This window comes from Panicum virgatum, chromosome 5N, assembly GCF_016808335.1.
Source record: "Panicum virgatum strain AP13 chromosome 5N, P.virgatum_v5, whole genome shotgun sequence".
Classification (NCBI taxonomy): domain Eukaryota; kingdom Viridiplantae; phylum Streptophyta; class Magnoliopsida; order Poales; family Poaceae; genus Panicum; species Panicum virgatum.
Genome location: NC_053149.1, coordinates 21,323,363 through 21,331,094, shown reverse-complemented (window position 1 = coordinate 21,331,094; position 7,732 = coordinate 21,323,363).

Here is a 7,732-nt window from a genome sequence, read left to right as displayed (position 1 = left end):
ACGCTGGCGCATTTGCCTTGACGCCGGATTCGGTGCCTTACGTGAGGGCTCGGAAGGGGAACTATTGCTTCTTTGGTACGCCGCCGCCCTCGCCCTCCTACTCCGACGGATACAGCGCCCTTTACGAGGATGACGAGCTAAACTTGATGGCATTGTACGAATCGACGGTGGCGCCGTCCCATGAGCATGGTCCTCCACCGCGACCTCGACCGGAAGCTTCGCTCTTTAGTATTCCACCAGCATCTCTCCCAGCTCCGGGCTTGGTGCTACCGCCTCCGCGACCAACTGGTGGCAATATGGGCTCAAATGCGCCTCAGTCAACATGGGGCCGGCCATGCGATCCCCGATGCCAGTGGCCGGCGACCACAAACAAGACACTCCTGAAGATGTACAGTACGTTCCGGTATGTACATAGAAATCCTCAGCCTTTGTATGAACTTTAGGCCGGTTTATATGGGTTTTTTTTGAAATCCTAGTGTACTAAGTTGATGTAAAAAAGTGGGGTTTCTATGGTTGCCAAATGTTGCATAGGACACTAGTTTTAATGATGGCAGTACTGTTATCTTTGTTTGTCGTTACAGTTTATATGATCATATTGCAACTTTATAGAAAATAAGCTACTGTTAGTACGCCCGATAAGGCCATGATGTATTTTGCAACAATCAGTTTGTATGAACAAATAACAGGTTTCTATGACGCCATTACCAATCCCTTTACTTGTATAGGGCCATGCTGTGGATGAAATCTATTGCTTAAATGATCATAGTTCATTTTAGTACGATGTAACCACTAGTTTAAATGATAACACTGCCTGGTCATTTTGTGCACAAGTATTGGGGTTCAGTAAATCGGTTACCTATGATGAAAATACCAGTTTAAACCAAGAGATTGGCAGTTTATATGACAACGAACTATGTTACAGGCTGCTTCTATACGTCTAGAAATCGTGCCCCGAGTGGGTATGACTTTCTCTTCTGTCGACCATGCATATCATTTCTACAGCAAGTACGCTTAATGGGGACGTGGGTTCCCGATCTTCCGTCAGGTTCTGGATAACTCTTGTTGTAGGCGGAGCGAGACACACCGATCCGGCTTCAGATCCTAAGACCCGAATCCAGCAATCTTAGCACCACAACTCCTCTGGTTATCAACCGTGTCACAACCCGGTTGACCTCACCAAGAAGGCTAATCCCTGCAAGTGCAATGAAGAACACAAGCAAGAACTCTAAAGAACGCAGCTCAAATGAAGTGACTTTGCAGATCAATGATTAATCTCACGAGTTGGGGTTTCACAAACCGATGAACGGCGACAACTGTTCTTGAAAGAATGAATCTAAGCAAAACCCAAGTCTCACGACGGTGGCGGCGGCTGCTAATAAGGGTTTAGGTCGTGCAAGACCCCCTGGACGCGCCCCTATTGGGCTCCAATACGATACACGGGCCATCGGCCCAAAAACAGTGACGCAGCACCGGGACAGATTCTGGACGTCAACTTCCATGGATTCTGGAAATCTTTCTTTTCTCAAATGCAACTCTACTAAATCACCCGGTTCAAGTTTAACTTCCTTTCTACCTTAACTACCAGCAATTCTATATTTTGCAGTCATCTTTTCAATGTTCTCTTTAGTTGAAGTATGCAATTTCCAAATAAAATCAGCACGCTCCTTAGCATCACTATGTACACGCTCAGTAGTGGGTAGAGGCAAAAAGTCAATGGGAGCACGAGGGTTAAAACCATACACTACCTGAAAAGGACTTACCTTGGTGGTGGAGTGTTCCGCCCGATTATATGCAAACTCCACATGCAGCAAACACTCTTCCCACATCTTCAAATTTTGCTTCAATATTGCTCGCAGCATTGTAGACAATGCTCTATTCACCACCTCTGTTTGTCCATCGGTTTGGGGATGACATATTGTAGAAAATAGTAACTTTGTCCCCAATTTGTTCAGCGTGCGCCAAAAATGACTCAACAATTTTGCATCACGATCTGAAACAATAGTAGAAGGCATACCATGCAAGCGAACAATCTCTTTGAAAAAGAGGTTAGGAATATGAATGGCATCATCTGTTTTATGACAAGGTATAAAATGTGCCATCTTGGAAAAGTGCTCGACCACAACAAAAACGCTATCACTCCCCCTCTTCGTCCAAGGCAATCCCAAAACAAAGTCCATAGAAATATCCGCCCACGGAACCGAAGGAATAGGAAGAGGCATATACAAACTATGTGGGTTCAAGCACGACTTAGCTTTTTGACATGTAGTGCAGCGAGCCACGAACCGCTCAACATCTCTCCTCATCCTTGGCCAAACGAAGTGTGTGGCCAAAACATCCTCCGTCTTCTTCGCACCAAAATGTCCCATCAAACCTCCTCCATGCGCTTCCTGCATCAACAAAAGACGAACGGAACCAACTGGAATGCATAGACGGTTAGCTCTAAACACAAATCCATTATTTATCACAAACTTGTTCCATGTACGTCCCTCTTTACAATTCAGCAACACATCTTTAAAATCAGGGTCTAGCGCATATTGTTTTTTATCGATTCAAGCCCAAAAATCTGACAATCAAGTTGGGACAACATAGTATAACGTATAGACAAAGCATCGACAATCACATTATCCTTCCCTTTCTTGTGTTTGATAATATATTGAAAAGATTCAATAAATTCAACCCACTTAGCATGTCTACGATTCAGATTATTTTGAGAACGAATATACTTAAGCGATTCATGATTCGTGTGAATAACAAATTCCTTAGGCCATAAATAATGACGCCACGTCTCTAAAGAACGTACAAGTGCATACAATTCTTTATCATACGTAGAGTAATTCAAAACAAGGCCATGCAATTTCTCGCTAAAGTAAGCAATGGGTTTACCTTCTTGCATTAAAACACCTCCAATGCCAACTCCACTAGCATGGCATTCAAGCTCAAAAGTCTTACCGAAATTTGGAAGTTGCAGCAATGGAGCATGTGTAAGCTTGTCCTTCAAAGTGCAAAAGGACTCCTCATGTGCCTTTCCCCAACGGAACACCACACCCTTCTTTGTCAACTCGTGCAGCGGAGCAGCAATGGTGCTGAAATCTTTGACAAAGCGGCGATAAAATCCTGCAAGACTAAGAAAACTCCTCACCTGTGTGATGGTCTGGGGAACCGGCCAGCTCTTTATGGCTTCAATTTTAATCTCATCCACCTCAATTCCCTGTGGTGTAACAACATAGCCAAGAAAAGAGACTCGATCCGTGCAAAAGGTGCACTTGTCAAGGTTACCAAATAAACGTGCATCACGTAAAGCATTAAAAACAGCACGTAAGTGATCCATATGTTCATCCAAAGACTTGCTGTAAATCAAGATATCATCAAAGTAAACCACCACAAATCATCCAATAAAAGCTCTTAAAACTTCATTCATTAATCGCATGAAAGTACTTGGTGCATTAGTCAAACCAAAAGGCATTACTAACCACTCATACAACCCGAATTTAGTCTTAAAAGCTGTTTTCCATTCATCTCCAAGTTTCATTCTAATTTGGTGGTAACCACTACGCAAGTCAATCTTTGTAAAAATTATAGCGCCACACAACTCATCAAGCATGCCATCAAGTCTAGGAATAGGATGGCGATATCGAATGGTAATGTTATTTATGGCTCTACAATCAACACACATACGCCAAGTACCATCTTTCTTAGGAACCAAAAGCACATGAACGGCACAAGGACTAAGGCTTTTACGTACATACCCGCGGTCCAAAAGCTCTTGGACTTGGTGCTGAATTTCCTTAGTCTCGTCGGGGTTGGTTCGATAAGTAGCTCGGTTTGGCAAAGTCGCGCCCGGAATCATGTCAATCTGATGCTCAATTCCCCACATAGGTGGCAATCCGGGAGGTATCTCAGTTGGAAAAATGTCCTCAAACTCCTGCAAAAGGTTAGCGACAACAGGAGGTATCGAACTAACATCATCATCAAGGGAAAACAGTGTTTGTTTGCACACCAAAGTGTAGCAAACATCATCATCATCATCAGAAATTTCAGCAAGGTCGCATTTTCTAGCAAGTAAAACTCCACCCTTCAATTTAATCCCATCAGTCTTGGAACTAGGTGCAGACTTATCCTTTTTAGGTGGGTAAACAGAATTAGCAACTTGCTGATTTTCAGATTTAGTTTCATGCAAACTAGCAGCTCGTTCTTTTTCAGCTTGTACAATTTCAGCAGGGGTCATAGGAAGCAAAGTAATTGTCTTTCCCTTATGCATGAAGGTGTAAGTATTACTTCTACCATGGTGTAAAGCAACATTATCAAATTCCCAAGGTCGACCCAACAAAAGCGAACGAGCCTCCATAGGTACAACATCACAATCTACAGAATCAGCATATGAACCAATGAAAAAAGAAACTCTGCAAGACTGTGTTACCTTAGCTTTCCCCGCATCATTAAACCACTAAATATAATATGGATGGGGGTGTGGACGTGTGGCCAAGCCAAGCTTCCTGACCAAATCTGAACTCACCAAATTATTGCAACTACCTCCATCAATGATGACACGCGCTCGTCGATTGTTGATGACGAAGAAAATCTGGAACAAATTATGGCATTGAAGCTTCTCTGGTTGTTGTGCCTGTACGCTGAGCACTCGCTTCACAATGATGCTCCTGAAGGCTGCTGTGTTCTCACTACTCAGAACATTGCCGCCCTCCACAGCCTCCTCTGCTTCTTCTTCTTCATCATCTTCAATGTCGGAGGCACTAATGTAGCCGTCTTCTGTAGCAATGTATGCCCGCTGACTTGGGCAATCCTTCTGCACATATCCAAATCCATGGCAGCGGTGGCACTGAATGCCGGTTGTGCCTCCCGTCGAAGCCACGGAGGACGAACTCTTGGCTGGCTCCTGCAAAAGCTTTTTACTTGAGTCTGAAGTTCGCGCAGGAGATGGTTTTGGTGTTGTGGCAGCTTCCGAAGCTGCTGGTCGCTTGTTGCTCGCAGGTGGGGGCGATCGAAAAGAGGAAGGCTTGGTCAGCCCCGACGGCGCCGAGCGTGGGGTGTAGGTGGCCTTGCTCCTGCTATGCAAATCACGTCCCTGCAACTCCTTCTCTGCAAGCATGGCAAACTGAAACAACTGGTTGATAGTGTGAAATTCTTTGTAATCAACAATGTCCTGAATGTCACACCTCAAACCCGAGTAAAATCTACAAATAGCATCCTCAGTTCCCTCAACTATGGCACAACACATCAAACCCTTTTGAAGCTCACCATAATAATCCTGCACAGTTTTATCTCCCTGTTCTAAGTGCATCAATTTCTTACGCAAATCTCTATGGTAAGATGGGGGAACAAATCTATCACGCATAGCAGACTTAAGATCATTCCAAGTAGTAGGTGCAGCATCCTTAGCAATTAGATCGGTCCACCAAACGATAGAAAAATCTTTAAACTCACTAGTGGCTTGTCTAACTCTATGTTGCTCAGGTACAAGGTGTGCACTAAATTTCTGCTCTACTATCATCTCCCAATCAAGGTACCCCTCAGCATCATAATATCCCGAACAGGAAGGTATGGTAAACTTAACCTTAGCATAAGGATCATCGGGTACACGATTCTGATTACCATGCTGGTGGTTGTGGTTGTGGTTGTGAGTACCACCCATACCTTGTGTGTTGCGGCAAAGACGATGGCGTAGCCGTGCTTCCCGTGTGGCCGCTTCATCTATATTACCCTGGTCATCATACACCATGTCCTCATCTTGATTGTTCTGTTGACGAGCCTCCAGTACATCGATCCTGTCAGTAAGCATGGATATTCTCCTGTCAACCCTCTCAATGATTTCACCAAGCTTGAGGCCTATGATCGCCACGGTGACTGCCTTGGTGACGACCTCTTGCATCTCTCTCTTGGCATCATCTAGCTGTTCTTGGCTAACACACTCGTTGAAGTCATGTGAGTATGACCCCCACTTCCATCATCACCTGCCATGGTAGACACAGAAACAGGAACAAACAGTGAAGGTTATCCCTAATAATCTGACTACTCAGGTGGGGTGGTGCCTCTCAAGGTCACAACTAAAGAGAGCATCTTACCAAGCCCTTACAAGGTTCTTACCAGCGCTAGCAGTAGATAGTACAACCGATGGCTGGTTCGTGATACCTGTGAGGAAGTGGTACCAAGATTGCAAGATCCTCTGGGTGTATTGATCTGAAGATAATATGTGGAGCTTTGGGAGGCTCAAAAATGTAAGTATGTGGAACACAATTCAAGTTCAGATAGCAATGCTGAATAATGGTCCAAAAGCACACTTGTCCTAGTTGCTGGCCTATACGTGTCCTAGAACAGTAATGGTAACAAATAGGATCAAGATCAAGTATGGATATGATAAACAGCACTGAACCGGGCTCAACGGAGCTCGTCGTGAGGTGGAGGCACTAGTAGAAATCAACTTTTCTTTTTTTTTGCTTTTTTAATATTTTTTTTCTCAATCTGCTTCACTAGAATAGGTGAACCACAAAATTTCAGCTCAAACGGATATAAGATGTGGCCTATGGAAATTCTGCAAAAACTTTAAAAATCGTGCAGAAACTTCTGAGCTCCGACAGACAATTTTCTGAGCCGAATTTTGAAATTCTGAATTCGCCTGATGCGAATTTTTTTTCACTTGTCCGAAAAGTTAAATTTCGCCTGATTTCGAATCCGTATGCGAGAGTTATGGCCGTTTGAAGTTCGGGGGCCCGATTAGGGTTTCGGTAGAGAGAAAAACCCAAATCGGGTGGAAGGCGATGGTGGATTTGAAGGCAGCGGGGATGGAAAACACTACTGGACCAAAACACAAATTAACCAGCAACAAGACAATGAACTAGGACACAAAACTCAACACTACAGACTCTGAAAAAGAAATATACAAAAAGCTAAACACGGCCGTGGGACAGGAAAACTAAACCCTAATTTTTTTTGCTTTTTCGTAGACTATGGGACGAAAGACAGAAAACACGCGAACTAAAGATAGATGTAAATCTGACGGTGAACCTGAGTCTCTGATTACCAAATAATGGGGACGTGGGTTCCCGATCTTCCATCAGGTTCTGGATAACTCTCGTTGTAGGCGGAGCGAGACACACCGATCCGGCTTCAGATCCTAAGACCCGAATCCAGCAATCTTAGCACCACAACTCCTCTGGTTATCAACCGTGTCACAACCCAGTTGACCTCACCAAGAAGGCTAATCCCTGCAAGCGCAACGAAGAACACAAGCAAGAACTCGAAAGAACGCAGCTCAAATGAAGTGACTCTGCAGATGAATGATTAATCTCACGAGTTGGGGTTTCACAAACCGATGAACGACGACAACTGTTCTTGACAGAATGAATCTAAGCAAAACCCAAGTCTCACGACAGCGGCGGCTGCTTCTAATAAGGGTTTAGTTCGTGCAAGACCCCCTGGATGCGCACCTATTGGGCTCCAACACGATGCACGGGCCATCGGCCCAAAAACAGTGACGCAGCACCGGGACTGATTCTGGACGTCAACTTCCATGGATGATTCCCGTCGACTCCGGAGTAATTTGGGCCTAAGACCTGTGCCATCGGAAGAGCCTTGAAATTATCTTTCCATACATATCAAGTGCTCCCAAATCCGACTCCGTATGCAACCTGGGCTTCTGTTTTAGTGTGGTCAGTTCCTGGAGTCCGAAACTGAAACGAAGTCGAATCGGTTTGGGCCTCCATCTTGATCCGGACGTCGT